At 48.8% G+C, this 22,445-nt stretch overlaps 1 protein-coding gene across 19 annotated transcripts in view; it reads left to right on the top strand.

Annotated features, from left to right (window-relative positions):
- rassf4a (Ras association domain family member 4a) overlaps positions 1 to 22,445 on the top strand; it is a 327,256-nt gene that overhangs the window by 65,286 nt on the left and 239,525 nt on the right. For 2 of the 19 annotated variants that reach the window (XM_072491697.1, XM_072491693.1), the window contains exons 3-4: positions 5,589 to 5,723; positions 12,264 to 12,328. The exons of 13 other annotated variants lie outside the window; for them this stretch is intronic. The gene's annotated coding sequence lies outside the window, so the exon portion shown is untranslated. The remainder of the gene's footprint in view (positions 1 to 5,588; positions 5,724 to 12,263; positions 12,329 to 22,445) is intronic. 4 more of the 19 variants (XM_072491700.1, XM_072491695.1, XM_072491701.1 and 1 more) reach the window with 2 other exon arrangements.

The raw sequence follows: 22,445 nt of genomic DNA, 5'->3' as shown, positions 1-22,445 counted from the left end.
AGTACCTGCAGTGTGTCCTGAAATAAGATCAAAAATCTCCACATTAATCTTGGGTGTCTTTTTGACAAGTTTACCTTTGTCTTTTTGAATGTCCTGCCCTTAGCGCGCATCATGTTGCGTGTGGTCGAGAACGGATGGGATGGAAGGAGTCCAGAAACTCAAGGGGGGGTAACGTCGTCTTATTCTAACCCCATGATTAGCATGTGCCTGGCTGCCACTGGAAGCTACGAACAGGGCTTCAGCTGGGACAGGTCTCCAGCAGAACACTGGACCTGCAAAGGTGCACATCTCAGCGTACACATTTCTCCTACCCAGGAGCCATGACCACGGCCGCCTCTCACAAACATCTCTCACCACGCTGATCAGAAAAAGATAAAAATGCGTTTGCAATTCCTCGTGTTTATTGTTGTTTATATCAACAATCCATCTGGCCCTGACATTGTTGAGTTAACCAGCACAAACAAACTTTGATCCAATGACATGTCCACAGTTAAGCTGCAGATTTGGCAAGGAAACAAGAATGGTAGTTTGTTCATTCTGAAACAAATGTAAACTAAGGAACCATTAGATTGTTACTGGTAGTCTGAGTATTAATCATCATTATATGTTCATCTGAGCGTCAGTTTCTTCTGAAATAAATCTTTCATTCCTTCAACCAGATCGCTTGCTTCATAGAATCTGTACATGCAGAAAGTGATCATTTGGCCCATCGAGCCAGCACCGGCCCTTTGAAAGACACCCTACTGTCATAATATACACCAGTATATTATGGTGCAGACACACACACTGGTGGACATGCAGTGGGACCAATCAGCATACACAACACCGCAGCCAATCACCAGTGAGAGCCCACGCACTATAAAGACAGGGGACAGGAGAGTTCCCGCTCATTCTAGTAGCAGCCAGCTCGGAGCACAGAGCTCACAGCCTGCAACACAGGCTCCACCTCCAAGGCTGCAGCCTGGATGAGGGCGGCCATTTCGCTCGCTTTTCGCGGCCTCCCGCTCTTGTATGCACCAAACGAGGGGACGGTGATGTGGAGGAACGTGATGCGCAGGCGAGCACCATGCAGGACCACACTGCGCATGCGCGGTGGCGCAACGAGCGTACTGACGTCACGATGTGCATCAACTGTGGCTCCGCCCATTTAATGCGGCAATGTCCTGCAAAATCGCGACAATGCCTACAATGTGGCAGACTTGGCCACTATGCTGCCTGCTGTCGAGCAGCTCAGCCTGCCAATTCGCATCGCTTCAGCCAGTCTCGCAGGAACGTTCGGGCAATTCAACCCACGTTCACCGATTCCGACTTCCCGCAGATCAGTGACACCGAGGACCCGAGGGAGTCTTTTCGAGTCGCTGTTATGACAAAGAACAGGCTTTCCCCGAATCAAAACCACCAGCCATTGTCGGTGCACAGCATTGATCCAGACGACGAGTGGTGTGCCACCCTGACGGTAAACCAGAATTCGTCGCCCACCTCAGAGACTTGACTTATGAGTTTTACAATATTGGACTCTTTGATCTGTTCTGTTATCCTGTTTCATCGTTCCAGTAGTTTGTATATAATGTTCATTTCGTTGTTGGTGTGACACCCTATTTCTCTGCACCAGGCACCTTCCCGTGTAAATAGATTAGCCTTATGTACATAGTCATGTAAATAACACGCACACACATAGTCAGGCACATTCACTACACAATATTTATTGTCACACAGGCACATGCTCTTTATATAAAAGGGGGGATGTCATAATATACACCAGTATATTATGGTGCACACACACACACTGATGGACATGCAGTGGGACCAATCAGCATACACAACACTGCAGCCAATCACCAGTGAGAGCACACGCACTATAAAGACAGGGGACAGGAGAGTTCCCGCTCATTCTAGTAGCAGCCAGCTCGGAGCACAGAGCTCACAGCCTGCAACACAGACATTCACCATGTGCTGAGTGCACCACCTGGTTAGGACTAGGCAAGGGTCAACAGTAAGAGCTGGTATTGCATTTACCCACAGTTCAAGTATGGTAATATAGTTCACCTTATAACAAAATAGAGTTGTACCACTGCCAGCGTTGGTGACCTGTTTGTGATCCAGAACACCCAACACATCATCTACCTAGGCCCAATCCTCCACCCTATTCCCGCAACCCTAATCTAGAGAGCAATTTATCATGGCCAATCCACCTAACCTGCGCATCTTTGAACTGTAGGAGGAAACCGGAGCACCCGGAGGAAACCTGCGCAGACACAGGGAGAAAGTGCAAACTCCACACAGTTACCCAAGGCCAGAATTGAACTCTGGTCCCTGGCGCTGTGAGGTAGCAGTGCTGGCCACGTGTCGCCCTTATTTTTTTACACCCCGTCCCTTCATACCCCCCTCTTCATACCAACCCACCCTTCATTCCCCCACTTCATGCCCCGATTCTTCATATACCCCTTCAGGCCTCCCCCTCCTCCCCTTGTCTTCCCTTGCTACGTAGAATGTTTTTATTTTACATGATAATTAATGGTTCAATAATCAACCTATATTAACAAGGCTTATTATATGCGATTGACTTCATGGTATCACCAACGTGAATATCTTACTGCCGAGAAAAATGAACAAAACATACCGAACTGTGACAACGGGCCCAGTTTGTGAGTTTCTTCAACCTGTTGACTTTATTTCAGTCTGCTAAGACTAAAAAAAAACCATATTAGCACTTATTAAATTACGACAAGCTTTTCTACTCAAAGCTACAATGTTATAATTAAGAAACCTTGGGCCCCAAAATCCTCAAGGACTGCTTTACTCCATGTTCTATCGATCCCTCGCCAATTGTTGAGATACGAGACCGGATAGTAACATCTTTCTTAAGAACAGCTTTAGTCACAGGATGCAGCATTACATATTTCTGCTTCTTCGCTGCCAAAATGTGTCCAAGCAGTCCCTCCTTATGGTCTTTTGTGTGAAAACTAATTGCTTCACTCGTAACGCATGGGCAAACCGGCAAGTCAAATTTTAGTAATAGCCCTTTAAAGGGGAACTGTAATAAAAGACAAGAATCTTGAGTGAGTCAGCATTGCTGTCTCACAGCGCCCAGGGACCAGGGTTCAAAATTTAATTTGATGGCGCGAGGGAGCACTCCCGCTCCCATGGTGTCCACCAGTTACGGAACGCTTTAATCGTACTGGTGGGCATTGCATACGCCCTCTCCAAGGGCACGCAGTCTCTCTCCTTGTATTCCTTTTTGTTCATTTTATTCCCTGACCGGGAATTGAATCCAGCCTGCGCCACGAGAGTGTTTAATCCTAACCACTAGACCGTCAGGGAAGCATCTTTATACATTCTTTTTGAGTGCCGGTGGAAACTTCAGAACTAATTAACCAATAAAGAGAAGTCAGCTGAACCAATTGTCGGCACTTCAGGGCGCAGTAACTAAATTGCAATTTATTGTTACTTAAATAATTAAACGAGTGTCATTTTAGGGGCATGGGAAGCACCCTATCCCCCGTGGTGCTAACCGGTCTCGGAAAGTGTCTCTTTATATGTGCTCCAAGTACTTAACTGGACAATGCCCGTCACCTGTGTACCTTAGCCGTGTAACTAACATACCATTGACCCTCCTACTCACCTCCACCTATCAGCCCACAAGAGTTGGGACATTCGTGGTGGAAACTTAGGGGGTTGTCGTTTTCCGGGTAGAAACAAGGCAGTTCCAGCTCCAATTTCTTCCCAACTTGCTGATTTTCACCAGGCATATGCCACGTACACTGAGCAAATTCAGGGAAGATTTATTTGGTAGTAAGGAGAGCCACGTGTAACTTTTATCACAATTATTTCATGTGTGGGCAACACAGGGACATGTTTTGAAACTTGCGGTGTTGTGTATTACGTCTTTCACAAAATAGATTGTTTGCCAAATAGCGCTTTTCCCACAAAGAATCGTTTAATACCACCTTGGCTAAGATGAGCCGATATGGTGAGTCAGTTGTTAGGGTGTTTTTTTCTTTAGGCAGCAGGTGACCTGTTGAGATCAGCAGTGTGTGAATCACTTCACAATGAAAATTGATCAGGCAATTCATTACTGCACAAAAACAAGAACACCTCCTCAGGGTAGCAGACTGGAAAATCTAGTTATGATTTCACATAAGTTGGATGGACAGAGAAGCTCTGGGGTTGAAATTGGAGATTTATTTGCTACCTCACCATTGTTTTGTAGTGGCACTTCACGCACATTCTCTCCATGTTTGCGTGGGTCTCACCCCCACAACCCAAAAAGAAGAGCAGGGGAGGTGAACTGGCAATGCTAATTTGCCCCTTAATTGGGGGAAAAAAAGAATTGGGTACTCTGAATTTATATTTAAAAAAATAAATAAACAAATATGAGGGAGACTGAAATTGTTATTTTCGTGTTCAGTCACACAGCTCCCGAAATGTGCCCTCCTTTCCACTCCCCGGCAACTGCCTTGGAGCTGAGCCAGACTGTTTGTAACCTTGAACCCAAGGTGAACTTACTGATCTCACGTCTGCCTGATCACTGAGGAAGGAGCAGCGCTCCGAAAGCTGGTGATTCGAAACAAACCTGTTGGACTTTGACCTGGTGTTGTAAGACTTCTTACTGTGCCCACCCCAGTCCAACGCCGGCATCTCCACATCAAGATCACTGAGACAACCTAGTTGCACCTCCGTAACATTGACTGATTCTGCTGCTGACGTTTCCGGCCACGCCTGGGTTTGACTATTCTCCCGCACTCCCACATTCGATCATTCATGAGCTTGAAGCCATCCGAAACACTGGCCTCACACCAGGTTTGCAAGATGTGGAGCTGCCGGTGTTGGACTGGGGTAGGCACAGTAAGAGGTCTTACAACACCAGGTTAAAGTCCAACAGGTTTGTTTCGAACCACTAGCTTTCGGTGTGCAGCTGCTTCTTCAGGTGAGTGCTTCGGTCCGAAAGCTAGTGATTCGAAACTGACCTGTTGGATTTTAACCTGGTGTTGTAAGACTTCTTACTAAGTTTGCAAAAATACTGCGGAAGCTGGAATCTGAAACAAGAACAGAGGAAGCTGGAAAAACTCAGCAAGTCCGGCATCTCCTGATAGATGCTGCCGGACTTGCTGAGTTTTTCCAGCTTCCTCTGTTCTTGTTTCAGATCCCAGCTTCCGCAGTATTTTTGCAAACTTAGTAAGACGTCTTTTTACTAAATCCGCACCTCGATCTAGGGCGAGGACTGAGATTTGTGCGGCACGGTCACAGTAGCACAGGGGTTAGCACTGTTGCTTCACAGCTCCAGGGCCCCAGGTTCGATTCCCCACTGGGTCACTGTCTGTGCGGAGTCTGCACGTTCTCCCCGTGTCTGCGTGGGTTTCCTCCGGGTGCTCCGGTTTCCTCCCACAAGTCCGAAAGACGTGCTGTTAGGTGAATTGGTCATTCTGAATTCTCCCTCTGTGTACCCGAACAGACGCCGGAATGTGGTGACTGGGGGATTTTACAGTAACTTCATTGCTGTGTTAATGTAAGCCTCCTTGTGACAATAAAGGTTATTATTATTATTAGCGTTTTTCTATTACAATATATTAATCTTTTTTTAAAAACAGGTCCGCAGCAACTCTTCCCTTGAGGGAGCACATTGGAAGTGCCAGGCCGCACCCTCCCTTTTCTTGGTGCCCGCCCTCTTCTTGCCCTCCCCCTTGGTGCTCCGCCTTTCACAGAGTATATCGGGCCCATCTCTGGTAAGAACTGAGCGTCTACGGATCAGGAGGAGAGGGGACAAATAGGAAATGGTGTTTGTAAAGAGGAGATTGGAAGAAACATGATGGGGCAATTTTCTGGCCGCATTACGCCCGGCGCGAATGCCCTCGAGTCGGGAAAATCTTGCGCGGGGCCCAAAACGGGATTTGTGCCGAGCACGAATCAGTTTGCGATCTTCCCGAGCTCTTCACGCTGACGTGATCCGAATCTCGCCCAGAAAGAGCGAGAACCTGATTAGCACCAATTTAATTAATTTTAATCTCATGAACGAGATTAAGGTCGGATGTTCCGGCCTCACGGAAACTTCCCGCCCACCAGCGCGATGTCAAGCGGACGCCAATTACTACTTGTCTTTTAAAAATGGGGGCCAGTCGCCCTGGACTCCGAGAGGGAGGAAGGAGTTGAGTATCCCTCTCCACTTAGTGCCAGGGTGCAAAGTAGCTGCTTGCCAGATGCCTTGTTGGGGGGGGGGGATCTTGCAAGAGAACTGTGCGTTGGGGGACTCGGATTGGGCTGGAAAGGGCCAGGTCAGGGGCCTCCCCCGGGATGGGGGTTGAGGTGGGTTTGTGAATCCTGCGTTCTTTCATGTTTAACACCCCTCAACGCACAGCACAGCTGCAGCCTGTCAGTCCAAAACTCCTCTCACAGGACAGATCCATTCTACAGGTTGTCTCTTGGAGAAGCATTTCACGCCCCCTTTTTCACTGTTGCAGTATGCCTGTTGACCGTTGAACTTGCTTGTTCATATTCCATTTCACGCCCCATTAACCTTTGGGAGCATTTGCGGTTTAGCCAGCTGCTTTCTGCTTCATGGACCTGGGGAGGTTGTTTGTTTACACTGCATTTCATGCCTCATTAACTGTGCAGAGTTTCCTGGATTGCACACCAGGGGCCTGGCTGAACTCAATGCTTTTTTTTTCTATTCTCCCATTACCACAGAGCTCTGTGGCTCCAAGCAGTTGGCTGAACTCAGACATTAGAGTGCAAGGGTTCTCGAATGGTGACCTTCTCGCAGCCACTGTTGAAGCTTGAGAGCCAGAGAGCTGAGCAGATTTTGGCTGCCAGTGGTCTGGGAGACGAGGGCACCTGATTTGGACGGAATAAGACTGTAGGTTGCCATCCTAAGGGGCTGGCTGTCAGGGCGAGAAGGTGGGACAGTAACATTCTGGGGTGGGCGCAATATGCGATGTGTCATTGGGCTTCAAGTCATACATCACGCAGTGGCTGCCCAGGTGTTAAATGTAAAGGCATGACAGCAATAAGATTGCAAGATGTCTAAACCTGAGTATCTATTGTCTATTGGATTTGCCCTTCTCTGCCTCTGAGACATCTTGTGTCTTCTTACATTCCTGTGATTCATGCTCGCCCAAGCAATTGACCATCATCAGTTATCCTTCACCACGCTCAGCTGCCCTCATTCTCCTAATCAGGGATAGGGGTTAAATCCTTGAGTGTCAAGGGTTTAAAGTTGGGTGCTAGGCATCAGGAGGGAGAGGCTAGCACCTCGCAGCAACGACCACCCGACATGCATTGGGATATCCAGGAGCCCTCAAGGTTCACGTGGGCGCCCACAGGCCACAAGACGTGTTGGAGCCTACTGCTGTTGATGTAAAGGGAGGGAACAAGCAGACGGGAACACGTTGGCGAAAATGAAGGGGCATGGACAGTGACCATGGCAGTTGAAGCGACTATGGGTTTTGAAAAGCTACGAGAGGCGGTCTAGGCCGCGGTGTGGTCTAAGCAAGGTTCAGTACAAGCTTGAGAAGCACCAAGCATCTGGTCAGCACTTCTGCTCGCCAACCCTGAAGAGGAACTTGGGAGTGAGGAATCATGGGATTTGCCTGGTTAAGGTGAAGCTAACACAGGGGCCAGGATTCTCCAACCCTGCGACGGGTCGGAGAATCCCCGGGGGAGGGCGCAAATCCAGCCCCGACGCTGGCTGCCCTATTCTCCGGCACCGTTTTTCGGGATTCCCGCTATGCCGGCCCTCCGGCGATTCCCCGGGCCCCGATGGGCCGAGTGGCCGTCAAGTTTTGCCCAGTCTCACCGGCGTGAATTACTCGCCTCACACACGGCGGGAGCTGGCAGGTAAGTGTGCAGGGGCCGTCCGGGGGTTGAGGGGGGCGGGGACCACCCCCCTTCTCCCCCCCCCCCCCCCCCCCCCCCCCCCCCGTGGGGGTCTTCTTTCCTCCGTACCGGGCCCCTTTACGGCTCCGCCATGTTGCCCGGGGGCCGGCGCGGAGAAGGGAACCGGCGCGCATGCGTGGAAGTACGCCAGCCGGTCGGCGCATGCGCAAGATCACACCGGCTGTTCTGCGCATGCGCGAACTCGCGCCGGCCCTTCGGCGCCGGCTGGAGCTGCGGGAACCACTCGGGCATCAATCTAGCCCCCGAGAAAGTAGGGGTTCCTCACTTTCGGGGGCCGTTGACGCCGGAGTGGTTGCCGCCGGTTTTCACGCCGGCGTGGGAACATAGCCCCATTATTGCCGAATCCCGCCAAGAATCTGAACCATACAAATATGGAAATTCCTGAGACTTGGTCTATTTCTGCTTTGCCTGGGGTCCGCTATGCGATAATACCTTTACCCAACTACACCCAGCTCACCTTTCGTCCAGGTGAATAAAGTTGCCCAGGGTTCCCCATTCTGACCACCACCGTGCAAATCTTACTGAGCACGTGTCCTATGTGCCCACAGATTTGGACTCGGCCATAATGCCCATGAATAAACAGTTACTGGACGTTCATAGTCAAGGTTGCCATGCAGTGCTCACTCAGATGATGTGCCAGTGCGCTGCATGTTTGATTGGAACTGTATTCTGGCATAGAGTCAAACAATACCTTTGGGAAGGAAAAGAAAAAGATAGGATGAGAAAAGATGATTGCAAGCCAGCTCCCCAGGTCAACGTTCGAATGCTGCTTTGATCCACTGCACAAGCTAATTGTTCATAAATTTACTAAAGTATGTATAGCTCGGGGACCTACTACACATTTTAAACTGTTGAACAAAACTTTGCTAAAATGTAGCTGCTCTGATTAGTAACTTTGCAGATGACGCAAAAATTGGTGGAGTTGCGGATAGTGAAGAGGATTGTCAGAGGATACAGCAGGATATAAACTGGTTGGAGTCTTGGGCGGAGAAATGGCAGATGGGGTTTAATGCGGACAAGTGTGAGGTAATGCACTTTGGAAGGTCCAATGCATGAAGGAATTACACAATAAATGGTTGAACTCTTGTGAGTACTTACAGAGAGAGAGATCTGGGCGTGCATGTCCACCGATCACTAAGTGGCAACGTTTGTGGATAAGGTGGTCAAGAGGGCATACGGCATGCTGGCCTTCATCGGTCGGGGCATTGGATATAAAAATTGGCAAGTCATGTTGCAGCTGTACAGGACCTTAGTTACGCCTCATTTGGAATATTCTGGCCTCCACACTACCAGAAGGATGTGGATGCTTTGGAGAGGGTACAGAAGCCGTTTACTAGAATGTTGCCTGGTATGGAGGGCATTAGCCATGAGGAGCGGTTGGATAAACTCTGTCTTCTCACTGGAATGACGGAGGTTGAGAGGCGACCTGATAGAGGTCGACAAGATTATGAGTGGCATGGAAGGGCAGCACGGTGGCACAGTGGTTAGCACTGCTGCCTACGGCGCTGAGGACCCGGGTTCGAATCCCGGCCCTGGGTCAGTGTCCGTGTGGAGTTTGCAAATTCTCCCCGTGTCTACGTGGGTTTCACCCCCACAACCTGTGTAGGGTAGGTGGGTTGGACACGCTAAATTGTCCCTTAATTGGAAAAAATAATTGGGTACTCTAAATTTATAAACATAAATGAGTGGCATGGACAGAGTGGAAAATCGAGTACGAGGGGACATAGGTTTAAAGTGCATGGGGAAAAGTTTAGAACAGATGTGCTAGGCAAGAATCTTTGCACAGAGTGTGGTAACTAAATGAAACGCGCTGCCTGGGGAGGTGGTGGGAGCAGGTACGATAGCGGCATTTAAGGGGGATCTAGACAAATATATGAATCGGGTGGGAAAGGAAGGATACGGACTCCATAAGTGCAGACAGTTTTCGTTTAGGCAGGTACCATGGTCAGCGCAGGCTTGGAAGGCTGAAGGGTCTGTTCCTGTGCTGTATTGTTCTTTGTTTTTGCCAAGTAACTTAACGTCTGCCATTGAGCATGTTTGGACACATCCTAGTGATTAATGCAAGCAGACTTGCAATCTCAATAAAGCATTATATAGAAAGGCTATGAGCTGCAGTGTGGAATTTCGCATGTGTTTTGACATCATTGTTGTCCCGTGATCCCAACCAGACTGGGCCATTCAGTGTAAAGTAATTGTTGCAGTGAATGATTTTACATGAACAAGAAAAGTGGGTCTACCAATGTGCGGGCCACGTTAAGCCTCTCCGTCTCAGTAAATGGAGCAGTTGAGCACCCAACAATGATACACTAGCTTGCTTTCACAACTTAGCGTAGGGCAAAACCTTGTGAACAATGAGATTTGTGTGGCACAATATGCAATCCCTGCAGGTGAAACATCATCACCGTAAGTCAGTAACTATAATTACTGAGGCTCCCATTGCAACATATTGGGTTCGAATGCAAACCAAGTGTTTGTAGCGACATGTACTTAGCAAATATATGCACCTTCCAATTTTAATTTTTCCCCAGGTGCAATAAGATGTAGAAATTGAACAGAAAGCATTTTAACTCCTGTTCATGTAGGTCTAAATGTCAAATCGAATGCCAGATACCCTATTTGATTTATTTAAAGGTCCGTCGTAACTAGTTTATTTGATTTTTTAATAATTCATTTACGGGATGTGGGTGTTGCTGGTTAGGCCAGCATTTGTTGCCCATCCCTAGTTGCCCTTCAGAATGTGGTGGTGAGCTGCCTTCTTGAACCGCTTGAGGTGTAGCCACTGTGCTGTTAGGGAGCGGGTTTCAGGATGTTGCTGCAGCGACTGTGAAGGAACGGTGATACATTTCCAAGTCGGGGTGGTGAGTGACTTGGAGGGGAACCTCCAGGTGGTGGGGCTCCCAGGCATCTGCTGCTCTTGTCCTTCTGGGATTTGCCGATTAATTTTATGTAATAAGCTATGTGAGGTGTTAGAGGATGTAGATTGTGAGTCCAGTGACTGAGCTGCCATAGTGTAGATCTTGCAGGGGTTCGTTGTTGCTGGTAGCTATGATCTGCGAAGTGGACAACGGAGCAATAGGAGGAAATGGTGTTTGAAAGATAAGGGGCGAGATTCTCCGACCCCCCGCCGGGTCGAAGAATCGCCAGGGGCTGCCGTGAATCCTGCCCCCGCCGGTTGCCGAATTCTCCGGCACCGGAGATTTGGAGGGGGCGGGAATCGCGCCGCGCCGGTTGGCGGGCCTCCCCCGCGATTCTGCGGCCCGGATGGGCCGAAGTCCCGCTGCTAGGATGCCTGTCCCGCCGGCGTGGATTGAACCACCTACCTTACCGGCGGGACAAGGTGACACGGGCGGGCTCCGGGGTCCTGGGGGGGGGGGCGCGGGGCGATTTGGCCCCGGGGGGGTGCCCCAACGGTGGCCTGGCCCGCGATCGGGGCCCACCAATCCGCGGGCGGGCCTGTGCTGTGGGGGCACTCTTGTCCTTCCTCCTTCGCCACGGTCTCCACCATGGCGGAGGCGGAAGAGACTCCCTCCACAGCGCATGCGCGGGGATGCCGTGAGTGGCCGCTAACGCTCCCCCTTTTCAGGCCTTCCCATACCTACCTTTCATAGCCCCCCCTCAACCCTCCTTTCATCAGCATGGCCGCCCCCCCCCCCTCAGGCGCTGACCTGTGGCAGTGCTACCCTGGTACCCGGACACACTGCCAGCCTGGAAGTGTCACCCAAGCACCTTGACAGTGCCAGCGTGGCTGTGCCAAGGTGCCAGCCTGATGGTGCTAGGGGGAGAGCCAGGAGGCCACCCTGTCCTGGCCCTCACCATCGGGGGCGTCCAATGGCATGGGAGCACCCCCCTCCCCCCCCCCCCCCCCCCCCAACCACTCCCGCCCAGGTGCCATTGTGAAACGTGGCCCAGTATTAACCGGCGCCCAGCTGGGGTCTCCCTGGGAGGCCTATAGATGCCGGTAGCTGGTTAGATCTGGCGTCAGCACAGTTGAGTGGGTACTTAAACCCACGTTGACATGCGATACTGGAATCCCACCCATTGTGAGCGGGAGCATGACACCTGGCGAGATCTGCTTACATCTCGCAAAAAGCAACAACTGTCGCGAAGCTTGGAGGAGGCCACTCCCAGCCGCTTCACACCCCCTTTGGGGCGGGAGGCAGCTGCTGGATCATGCCCAAGGGTTCTAGAATGTCCTGTTGTACTGTGAGGGACATATGTTTCAACTTGGGCAGCAGCATTCCACCCACAGGATTACCGTAACCCCAGGAAAAAAGGATATCTCCCCGCACCGGCCACCACATTTATTTACGCAGTTCATATTCTACTTTCACAATTGCTGTTTTTTTGTTGCTGACTTCATCCCTCCGTTTCAGTGCCCTGAAGGAAGAATTGGAAGAGCTCAGGAGCTGTCTCAGGCCACCTTACAATAAGGAGGAAGGTAATAATGCAGCAGTGGGCAGAAATGGAGCATGACGAAGCAGGAGGGGAATGGTCAGAGAGCTCCAGAGGGTGGAATAAAGTGGCTGAACAATATTAAAGTAGCCCCTTGTTTCACCCAGCTATGCCAAAAAATCTTATTCAAGAGCTTGAGGATGCTGATGTGGAGCATAAAGACCAACATGGAGCAGATATAGGGCAGCATCTGGCGCAGTGGATAGCACTGGGACTACGGCGCTGAGGACCCGGGTTCGAATCCCAGCCCTGGGTCACTGTGTGGAGTTTGCACATTCTCCCCGGGCCTGTGCAGGTTTCCTCAACCCAAAGATGTGCAGGTTAGGTGGACTGGTCATGCTAAATTGGCACTTAATTGGGGGAAAAAACATAATTGGCTACTCAATTTATAAAAAAAACACTGAGCAGAAAAGCTTAAATATATGCTTTAGATACTATCTAATTATTGCAGAAAATACTGCAAATTCAGTGGTAAGGTAGGCATCTGGCAAGGTGCCGACCGTTTTGAATGTCTCCGACAGACCCAGGTGGGGGGGGGGGGGGGGGGGGGGGGAAGGGCAAGGCCAAACAGCAGGCGAAGCGGACCCCAAACCTGATCTTCCCACCCAGCCACCGACATCATCAAACGCCCCCTGCCTCACTCTGTGCCAGGGTAGGAGGTTCCAGCAATGATTTTTTTACGTCACCTCCGCCAACCCCAAAAGTTCCAAAGGACTGCAGAAGAAGAAGATGGAGGAAGTGTTAAAGGGTTAGGGTGGAGAGTATAGATTTAACACCAGCAGGGGAAAAGTGCCCTGAATATCAGGGTGACAGTGATTTAGACTTTACACCTCCTGACTCTCTCCTTTACTCATCAAATCTCGTTAGTGAGCTATGCAAATATCTTTAAACCCTCAGGCTAGGCGGGTGGCTGGGCCTCTGCTGCAGGATCAGTTGCAAAACAATGTTTTGTCGGCTTGACCTGATCAGTGTTCCATTGTGCCAACTAATTTTACTGTCGGTTGTGTGTGTACATTCCAGACCTGACAGCTTCAAGGCCGACTTGCCTGCCCGGGTTAACTGTTAAATAAAGACACCCAATGATAATTGATAAGATGCTGTCCATTTTACAGTGCAAGTCACACATCAACCACTGGATCACCAAATTAATGTTGTCCCCAATCATTATTTTGAAGAGAGTACTTTTATTTTCCTGCAGGACGGACATAGTTGCCAAGCCAAAGAAGTGATTGTGATGTTTGACTGAAAGTTTGGTCACAGGGCGGCACAATGGTTAGCCCTGCTGCTTCACAGCGCCAGGGTCCCAGGTTCGATTCCCGGCTTGTTGTTCCACTATCTCAAAACATGCTACATAATTTACATAATGGGAGTGTTGAACATTCCACGTTCTCCCCGTGTGTGGGTGAGTTTCCTCCGGGTGCTCCGGTTTCCTCCCACAATGTCCCGAAAGACGCGCTGTTAGGTAATTTGGACATTCTGAATTCTCCCTCAGTGTACCCGAACAGGCGCCGGAATGTGGCGACTCAGGGCTTTTCACAGTAACTTCATTGCAGTGTTAATGTAAGCCGACTTGTGACAATGAAGATTATTGTTATTATTAAAAGAGGCAAATTTTTGGGAAGTTGTTAAAGGATGAGAGTTTGATAGAGATGTTTAGGGAGTGAATTCCACATGGCACAGTCATCACAAAAACTCGAAAACATCTCATTTTAAAAAAAAACACTTTTTTTTATTATAAAACATTTCAAGAAATGCAGGATTGACCACAACAAAACACGTTCAAAACACGTCGATTTATACTTGGCAAAACCACCAAGTTGGAAAAATAATTACTCTGTTCCACAAAACAATTTGGAAAATGTTACTGTTCTATAAAATAACTTCTGTGCAATATTAATCAATATATAAATAAAATAAGGCTTGAAATGAACATCTGTTAGAAGTGCATTATTTTTCAAATGCACAATCGTTTCTTCACGTGCACACTGATCCGCTTGACTCGGTCTACGATTAATCGGTTCAGCAATGCAAACTGCAGCAGGTCTACATTCAGTCAGGCTGAGTTCATTATTTGTGAAGGCTTTGGGCAAGCCTTCGGTTACATATTACCACCGCATGCTATATTATCTGATTTTATATGGTGCCCTAGACAAACCTGACGTGGAAGTGCTAATAATAGTTTTTTTTTAGTATCATTGTACCTTATGGAATTAAATGACAATATATAAATAACATTTTTGCTTCACTGCACTAACACATCCTGAAATTTAATATCAGTAGCCGACTTTTAGATTTAATCACAGCGGATGACAATAGGAGAGAATAATTCTTCGCTCTTGATGCTGAAATGGCTACTAACAAAGTAATAAATCTGAGTACTTTTTGAATTGCCTGTCCCTGTAATGTCAATTCCGTGGGACATCAAAAAGGTCCATCTCCCTTTTTTTTTTTCTTTTAATCTTCTCTGGTGACACCATACTTCCGACACTTCTACTTTTGGGACCGAAATCCTTTGCTCATTATTGGGTCGTTCTCCTTCTTGACACAATGCATTCTCCCTTCCTTGCCAGGTCGTGGCCAATTCTGGATGGAGGAGGAAAAATAGAGCAGAGTTTCAAATGGTGTATATCCAGGACAGCGATTGAGAGTTTGACATGCTTTATCAGATTCCAATTGCCTTAATCCCTCAGAATCGCAGATTACCAAACCTTTTCAATTCTTTCAAATCAACTAAATTATGTAGCATGTTTTGAGATGGTGGAACAATAAGGAAATAACTTTTGTGGAAGCTGCCTTCAGCTTTGGGATTGAGTTTGCAGCATACAAAATGGCTACAAATTCTCTTTTTGTGTATTTTAGATTATTTTCACTGGTTTGCACAAAGTGTCGTACGATTAGGCAAAGAAGTGGGCAAAATATTTGAGATCTAGGCACAGAAAGATATTCCGTGCTCAATAAAGAGGCGGGATATTTTCTTGGGAGTGGTGCCAACAGAGAGTGTTGAATGAGCATCAGTCACCACTCAAATTAAATAATCCTGGTGTGTGGGAAAAATACAGGTCAGGTTATGGATTTACTTTTATGAGGACTTAAGACACTACTCATTTACGGGTAGACATGTTAAAGCATGTCCTATAACATGAGCCTGCACATTTTGCGGCCAGCTAACCTTTGTTTTCTGTTTTGCGAGTGCTAATCTGTTGATTGTGAAATGCTTAATTCTACTGCTGATGCACTGTTACAGAATATAACATGACACTGTAACAGCTAACTGTTCTTTGTCTGATGGATCAAATTTCCACAATAATGTTGAGGCTAAATTTTGGACGCTGAACAACACTTCAAAAGCAATCTAATCCAAATTGATCATTTGGTCTGTTAGCCCTGTGTGTGCCAAAAGCCTGTCGATGGCACTGTCATTCACACTAAAGTATATCTTGTATTTACTCCTAAGCATGAACAATCATTTGTATGAATATCAAATGTTGCACTATTAATATTGATTTTAAATTTCTCTTTTTTCCATTTAGTTAGCCCATTAAGAATGCAGTCTATTCCTGTTGATTAATAGTCTATAACCCCCCCTCCCCCAAGTTTGCCAATTATCTAATATTTGAATTACATTTCCTAATTCAATGCTGAACCTTTGCATTTCTTTGAATCAAGAGGATAGACTGTAATTCACTGTCTCTGTTGCAGTAACCAGTCACTTGAGCTCACCTTTCCCAACATGCGATGAATGCTTTGCCTTGTTTTGCTGTAGGGCTCAGGCACACTTCCATTTTCAAGTTGTCCTTATTGACTGCAAGTCTGAGGGAAGACAATGGATAGAAATGTTAGCGACCTTATCCACGTTACAGGTCTTTGCCATTGAGATTGTGTTGGGCAGTCGACCCATTCAAGTGTCCAAACAAATCAATGAAGTATATATAAAATCATCAGTAAGGATCACTCAGCAATTATCGATAATGCATCAGAATTTTAAACTTAATTGGGCGAAAAGAACATTTGTCTCCTCCTTTCCCCCCATTTTATGTTCTTGTGTCAATGATCATATTGTTGAGCGATCTTGGAATCTGTACGTCTCTTGGTGATACTTTTTTAACCGTTCTTATACACAATCCCAGATCTTTTTAACTTCTCTGGTCATTTCCTCTAACCTGTGAAACACTCAGCTCTCCCAACCCCTACCATTTGGAAAGAAGCTAAGTTCTGACTGAAGATCGTTTTCCTGACTCTTGCAAATCTGCTATTCTGATGCTTGGGCCTTTGTACGTCGAAGTTGGAATGAATTCACTTGTACACAAGCGGGGGGTGGCGGGCGGGGTAATGCAGATGACATTGAGGTTGTGTTTCCATCAGGCGCACTTAAAGTGCTGTGCCTATAGAAGATTTCTAGACTCCCTTTGGGAAATACAGACTGCCAGCAGAAAGCAACAGCAAGCTCTGCACCTCAGAGCTAAGTTATAGTTGGCAACTCTCTCTCTCCTGGCAGGTGGGAGACTTATTGTCTTCTGAGCTCCCCTTCACTATGGTGAAGTGGGTGGAGGGAATCCTCTGTAAGGTTACAGAGCAGGCCACTTCAACTGAAACGTTCCTTTCGTCGAAGACTTCATATTTAGTTACCGTGGGTTCTTTTTGAGCAACATTTTCATTGACAATTAAATGTTAACCCCCCCCCCCATCCCTCACAATTAACCCGGTGAGTGCGCACTTATTTACACTCTTTGGTGAATATTAGAAGCTCTCCTCATCTTCACCACTCCCTTAGCAGTAAAAACTGTGGGCGGCACGGTAGCACAGTGGTTAACACTGTTGCTTCACAGCACCTCGGTCCCAGGTTCGACTCCCGGCTTGGATGTCTGTCTGGAGTCTGCACGCTCTCCCCGTGTCTGCGTGGGTTTCTTCCGGGTGCTCCGGTTTCCTCCCACAAGTCCTGAAAGACGTGCTTGTTAAGGTGAATTGGACATTCTGAATTCTCCCTCAGTGTACCCAAACAGGTGCCGGAGAGTGGCAACTAGGGGCTTTTCACAGTAGCTTCAGTGCAGTGTTAATGTGAGCTACTTGTAACACTAATAAAGATTCTTATTCTAAGAACTCTTCACATTGTACTCACATGATTTGCGTACGTGGGCAGTGTCCTTCTTCTGGGATGATTAAGTAGTCCTCAATGTATCTGAAAGGCACTAATCTAATGGTTTCCAAGCAGAGACATCTCGGTGGATTGGAGGCACTCCCTGTAAACAAGACATTTAAAGTTGTTAGCACAAAGGAGCTAAGTAACGGAACATGACCCATCTGTTTTCACTTATAACTGAACCGGTGACTAATCAGAACTTCATTACTGACCTGTGGGGGTGTTTGCACAGACAAATGCTAGAGCCAAGAGAGTTGCTGTCTGGATTTTGCAGATCATTTTGTTGTTGGATTTGTAGATGTCCCCTGCTGTCCGTAAAACAAGAAGGCACGTGTTAATTCCGGTGCATTGAAAACGACAAAATCCTACATGTGTGGCAGCATTCCCAAACCAATGGGCTGATTGAATTCCATTCATACCAACAGCATTTCTAGATAGTTACGTGAATCACTATCAGCTCTTTAGAAAATTAACTAAAAGTGTTCTTTTGCAAAAAAAAAAAAGGTTTCATCCAGTGGTACTTAAGCATCTGGAACGCACGGTTAAAGGGTGCACTGAGGAAATAGAATAAAAATGGACTTACTCGTAGTGGTTTGTTGGTGACTGGTCCGTATGAGTGCCTCGTTTTAATCTGCTGAATGTTGTCTTTCCTCTGCGAATTGGGCTTGCTCGCAGCTGGAGTCCCCTGAAATGTTTCGGACCAGGCGAGATGCTTGTACTGCTGGAACTTGCAGTTTGAGACCTGTGCCTGTTGCCGCTTTTCCCGGCTTATTTATACAGAGCTCGGCACAGCTGTGAGTCATAAGGTTTCCTGGAAAAAACCCAAAAATGATGAAATCTTGGAGATTCCAGCTCACTCTGGGCCAAAAGCAAGAGCAGCAAGCAGACTCCACAGAGAAGCAACTTGCTGCCTCAAGAGTTACATAATTTAAAAAAAAAAGTAAAATGTAACTTCTCCATTTCAGCTAGTTTCTGCTCCCTGTCAGCTATCTCTACTGATCTCGCCATGTGCCACAGTCTGATGGTCATGCCAGTTCCCTTTTGGGCTATTTAGAGATGGGACAGCGGAGTGCCCACTGGGGTTTCCCCACTGGCACCTGCACAAATATTACAAACACTGATAGGAAGAGGGGCGGGGAATTCATTCCCTCCAGCCTGTCCTATCACTCGGTTTGATCACAGACGATCTCTGGGCTGGATTTTCCGATCCCGCCAAGGTCGGGAACAGAGGTGGATGGATCCTGAAAATGCCGACCCTTTCCTAATTGCCAGACAGTTTTGGCGCAGTGGATGCAGGGGGTGAACTGGGATTTTGTTTTCAGTTGACTTTCGCAACGGGAATTGGTTTAGCCGCCTGGAGACATCACCCGATGGCAGCTCGAGGGGGATGACGGGGAGGGGGTCAGCGTTCTCCAATCCCATTCCGTGCTGACCTGGCTGCTGAATCCGTAGTCTATTTAAAGATTCGGATTGGTGAGAGGGGGGCACCTCTTGTGTTGAATTACCTTCTCTCCCTTACTTACCTGTCGTGACCGCTGACTCGCGCTCCCCTGAAGCTGGGAGCCCTATAATTGGTTCTCCAGCTTCGATTGCCCTGCGGCCTTTGGTTGAACCTGGCTTCTACCTCTGGGCTACTTAAAATGTGGGGGGGGGGAGTCTCCGTGAAATTCCAAGGACTTACTGTTTTGCCCTGGGAGGAACCTGGTTCGGAATCTGGAAAGTGTCCCGATTGTGCCCCCACGAAGGGAAATTTCAGCCCAACATCTCAACTCCATTTACCCGAACTTTGACTTCATGCCTCTTAATCCCGTTAGCTCTGAAAACTTGCCCTTTTGTTTTCGATTTCCACTCGTGTGGAAGGAAATGTTTACTCAAACTCAAATATTTGCAATTAAAGCACGGCCATCTTTCATCACTGATACAATATTCTGTTATTGAGAGGAAAGAGGTTCCTGGTTAACATGGGCTCAATAGGGAAGCGATAGTAAAGAAAGCTTGCCAACGTATGATCCTGTGGTACGGTCGGAATGATCAGCAAATGAGTATGGCCACGTTGACCCTCTCAGGTGAACATCGAAGAACCTGAGGCACTTTTTCGAAGAAGAACAAGGGCCAATAGTCATTCTTCAATCAGCATCACTAAACTATCACCAGATTACCTGCTGTTTATCACATTGCCGTTTGTGGGAGCTTGCTGTGCGCAGATCAGCCGCTGCGTTTCTTGCATCACAGCAGTGACTAAACTTCAAAGTGTTTAATTGTCTGTAAAGTCCTTTGGGACATCTGGGGGTCTAGAAAGATGCTACATCAATGCAAGTCTTCCCCTTTCCTTGCTGTGGGTGGAGCGAGGCGCCATAGAAAATAGGGGCAGGAGGAGGTCATTCACACTTTGAACCCGCTGTGCCGTTCATTCTGATCACGTCTGATCATCCAACTTAGCAACCTGTTCCTGCTTTCCGCCCCCCCCAAATCCGTTGATCCCTTTATTCCCAAGAGACATATCCAACTCCTCCATGAAAACATACAATGTTTGACCTCAAATGCTTCCTGTGATATCGAATTCCACAGGCTCACCACACTGCGGGTGAAAGGATTTATCCCCATCTTAGTCCTGAAAGGTTTACCCTGTATCCTTAAGACATGGACGTTCCCACTATCCTGCATCTCCCCTGTCTACTCCTTTTTCAATCTGTAATCCTAACCAGCTCAATCTCTCCTCGTACTTCAGTCCCGCCATCCCAGGAGTTAAACCTTCTCTGCACTCCCGCTATAGCACGAGCATCCTTCTTCGCATAAGGAGACCAAAACTGCACACAATTTCCCAGGTGTGGTTTCACCAAGGTGCCCCTGTTCCTGCTACGATTAACATATTTTAATTGTGCCCATGCGAGTGTGCTTTTAAACCCTATTCGAAATTACTGCCTGCTGCGCACTTCTCCCAGACTCTCCGAAACCAGAGTGATGAGCTGCCCGAGGTGGATGATTCTTTGAATGCACTTATTTGTCATTCAGGAGTGACCCACACTCCCAGAACCTTCCAGAAAGCCTTCAGCCACTCCATACCATGATTTGACGTCTCGAGCCCCCCCCCCTCACTCCAATTGGTGAGCAGAGCTTCCTTTTCCCCATGGCTGACAGCGACAGTCCCCAAAGGCCCTCTGTTGTCACTTGTTGTCTCTCCCTTCCCTCACCCCCACATCCCTGGCCAAGCTGCCTCTTTGACCAGACGTTCTGATGGCTGGCCGGGTGGCTGGTGAGAACATACCAAATGAGGGCCCGTCTGTAACATCGACAGGAGGTCCTCGTCCCTGGTCGAGTCAGTTTCTTGGCCTGGTTCCTGTGCTCGTCCCGGAGACATGGGGCGGGATTCTCCGCGAACTGGTGGGGCGGTCCACTCCGTCGCCGAGGAGTGGCGTGAACCACTCGGGCATAGGGCTGCCCCGAAGGTGCGGAATCCTCCGCTCCTTCAGGGGCTAGGCCGGCGCCGGAGTGGTTTGCGCCGCACCAGCCGGCGCAGAAGGGCTTGGCGCCACGCCAAACGGCGCTGAAGGGCCTCCGCCGGCTGGTGCGAGTTGGTGCATTCGCGGGAGCGCCAGCGTGTGCTGGCGTCATCGCAGTGCATGAGCAGGGGGGATTCATCTCACCGCCGGCCATCGCGAAGCGTTACAGCGGCTGGCGCGGAGGAATAGAGTGCCCCCGCGGCACAGGCCCGCCCGCGGATCGGTGGGCCCAGATCGCGGGCCAGGCCACCCTGGGGGCACTCCCCCGGGCCAGATCCACCCGAGGACCCAGGAGGCCGCCCTCAGAGTCAGGTCCCGCCGGCAAGTACCTGTTGTAACATACGCCGGCGGGACCGGCCAAAAACGGGCGGCCACTCAGCCCATAGCGGGCCGGAGAATCGCCGGGGGGGGGGGGGGGGGGGGCAGCAGCCGCCGACCGGCGCAATTCCCGCCCCCGCCAAATCCCCGGCACCGGAGAATTCGGCAGCCGGCGGGGGCGGGTTCACGCCCCCCCCCCCCCCCCCCCCCCCCCCGGCAATTCTCCGACCTGGTGGGGGGTCGGAGAATCCCGCCCATGGTGTTCGAAACCCCACCCTGCTGCAGTACTGGCAGAAACGTCTGCATTTTGAATTGCCAGTGGGGTCTAAGATGACCAGCAAGAAAACTGGGAGGGGGAAAAAAGTGCGAACTCAACAAAGTGGCACATGATTGGCATGAAACGTCATGAAAGAGATCACGAGAAGAAAATGATTTATTGAGTGATGCAATAAGTACCCACTGGTTGTCATGTCTGTTCAGTGTCCAGCATGTGAGTGAACACTAAAACCTGAAACTCAGTCACTCCGACTATTAAAATTGAGACAAATGTTTTTATAAATTCAACACCAAGCAGTTTTTCCGAAAGATATACCCCTTGCATCTTCGATCAAGGTTGAATAATGGGAATTCTCGAAGAGATTCGCCGTGGCCATGAACAGTCACTGCAGTAGTCAAGTCAATACCTGGGCACAGCTCTCGATTCTGCTTCCTATTTTTTGCACAGAGGCTCGTCATTGATATCTTTGCGGGGTGCAACCATCAACTTTCACAAACTCTTTTAAGCCCATGTTCTTGTCTGCCGTTTTCACCAAGAGCCAAAGGCGATGGCTCCAGTCCCGTTGTTCAAGGATAGGAAATTGTGGCTTGCCCCGCACAGGATGTTGGACAAGCAGGCTGAGGGTTTGGAGAGGTGGAGCTGTCACAAATGCGCGTTGGGGGAGGGGGGGGGTGAGGGAAGTGCCAAGGATACATTCTTTTGTAATGTCGCAGGGATCAGAAGAGAAACCATTGCTGAAGATGGTTAGCACTGTTGCTTCACAGCTCCAGGGTCCCAGGTTCGATTCCCCGCTGGGTCACTGTCTGTGCGGAGTCTGCACGTCATCCCCGTGCCTGCATGGGTTTCCTCCGGGTGCTCCGGTTTCCTCCCA

The sequence above is a fragment of the Scyliorhinus torazame genome, chromosome 28 (assembly GCF_047496885.1).
Source record: "Scyliorhinus torazame isolate Kashiwa2021f chromosome 28, sScyTor2.1, whole genome shotgun sequence".
Lineage (NCBI taxonomy): Eukaryota > Metazoa > Chordata > Chondrichthyes > Carcharhiniformes > Scyliorhinidae > Scyliorhinus > Scyliorhinus torazame.
Note: the sequence above shows the minus strand (reverse complement) of the source record. Positions and strands in the feature narration are given on the sequence as shown.